The sequence below is a fragment of the Rhipicephalus sanguineus genome, chromosome 1, assembly GCF_013339695.2.
Source record: "Rhipicephalus sanguineus isolate Rsan-2018 chromosome 1, BIME_Rsan_1.4, whole genome shotgun sequence".
In the NCBI taxonomy this organism is placed as follows: Eukaryota; Metazoa; Arthropoda; class Arachnida; order Ixodida; family Ixodidae; genus Rhipicephalus; species Rhipicephalus sanguineus.
In genome coordinates, this window is record NC_051176.1 from 138,602,531 (window position 1) to 138,604,587 (window position 2,057).

A 2,057-nucleotide genomic window follows, 5' to 3' on the forward strand; every position below is an offset into this window, starting at 1 on the left:
CTCTCCCACATGAGTGCTCTTATTCACGGAAGTTAGGGCTGTTGTTGCACCAATCTCATTTGATCGAACGATTAGGCAACTTGCTTCTTTTGACTGTGAATTCGAAAGCAGACGCGTTGCTCCGCCTATGAAAATAGTTCTGTGGTCTCGTTCGTCACGTTTGAAGTAGCAAATAACGTCAAACTGCTATATACTTAAAGGGACACTAAAGAGCAAAACGATTTTTCTCGCATTAGTAAAGTAGACTTACACGATACCAAAAACACAACGCTTGCTGCGAGAAAACCCGCAATAAGAAAATACAGGTGGCGACGCCACATTGGAATTTCCCGCACCATTTGCCGTGACGTCACATATTTTTGACGGCGCCTGCTTGGGCCTACGTAGTTCCTAATCGGTAAATCGAAGTACATTGTCCTCCGAGGGGGCCAGAGACTTGACATAACAAGTTTGTGGAAATTTCGTCGAGCCAGTGGCGCCAAAATACGTTAAATGCTCTTTGAAGTATTTTACGTCACGAATTACAAAGTTCGGCGCGAAATTTAAAAATGAAACTTTGAACTCGGTTTTCTCCTCTAATAATAAACCTATGGTGGTGAAATAAACTACACAAGAGTTCTCCGAGCACACTTTATCAATCTAAACCAATTCGTTGTTTCTCTCTAGTGTCCCTTTAAGCTTTGTCACATCCGTTCTTCGGAATGTATAGCCAAAAAGAAAAAAAAAAAGACGTTGTTCAGTCGTTTGATGAAAGCAGATTGAGGCAACAACAAGAATAACTTCAATGAATGAGAGCTGTTGTAGGAAAGATAGACCTTTCTGAACCTGTAGGTCCGGGTTTTTCATCGTATCATCTGAAAATGACGCGAAGTTGTCCGAGTCGATCTGGTGCAAAGGAGGTGCGTCGTCGTCGTTATAACATCTGTTAAACGCAGAGCTGACGCACTCTGGCAGCAGCGTGTGTCCGCATAAGTGAAATATTAGAATAACGAATAAAAAAAAATGAAAAAAAGAAATCGTCCGCGACAGGACTCGAACCTGCAATCTTCTGATCCGAAGTCAGACGCCTTATCCATTAGGCCACGCGGACAACTACAGTTGCAAGGTGTTGTCCAGCAATGGCATAGAATGATGGATTGGTGGATGTTGATGGATGGATGGTGGATTGGTGGGGATGGGTGAGTGGATGGATGGAAAACTTTACTGAAAAGTCCTGAGGTGGGCGACTCAACGCCCACCTTTATTTGAAACCAACTGCTCGTGGTTTCTTCACTTGCAGGAGGCGACTGGCGATTGGTCGGCCCGGAGCCCCGGCTCCCTGGCGGCTGCCTCTGCTCGCCCCGCGATCCAGACCTGATCGTCTGGGTCGCAGCTGAGCAGTGTCCTCCCACTGCTGCGTAGTGGTAATTTGCAAGCCCTGCGTTCTACCATGAATACGTATGATGGGGCAATCCCATAGAATATGAGAGGTCGGCTCTAGGGGCTCGGCACGTCTTGCACTGAGTTGTAGAGGTAGTGGGGTCAATGCAGGAGTACAGGATTGGGGTTGGAAGGGAGCCCGTCTAAAGCCACCTACACACGAGCTCCTGCACCTTAATTAGCGATTCGTGCGCCGCGGTGTAGTGAAGTCTTGCTCGTCTATAATGTTGAATAATCCGATGAGTCACGTGTCGTCCACCCAGTCTCCTCATTCCCGGTTACGACCTGGGTTGGACCGTGGGCTAGGGAGGCGAAAGCTCGAGCCTGCTGGTGGGTGGCCTCATTGCCGGAGAGTGAGGAGTGGGCTGGTGCCAAAAGAATTTGGACAATGCGATGATTGGTGTTCTGGTTGAGAACGTTATTAGCTATTGCGGGAATGCGCCCTTTAGCACAATTGCGAAAAGCGGATTTAGGGCTGCAGGAGTGCGCCTATCTGGGATGTTTGGTGCATCATTAGGAAGGGAACAAACAGCGCGAGAGGCGGGATGGCGATAGAACAACAAACAGGGCGCTGAAGCAGTGGTTTATGGCGGTGAAATGCAGTATATACAGAAGCTCCGCTAAGAAAACCTACAAAA

General features: G+C 47.8%; 1 non-coding gene across 1 annotated transcript; it reads right to left on the bottom strand.

Moving 5' to 3' along the window:
* Positions 1-1,017: 1,017 nt before the first annotated feature.
* On the bottom strand, positions 1,018-1,090 carry Trnar-ucg (transfer RNA arginine (anticodon UCG)). Its single transcript has one exon. It is a non-coding gene; the product is annotated as a tRNA-Arg (tRNA).
* Positions 1,091-2,057: the final 967 nt, after the last annotated feature.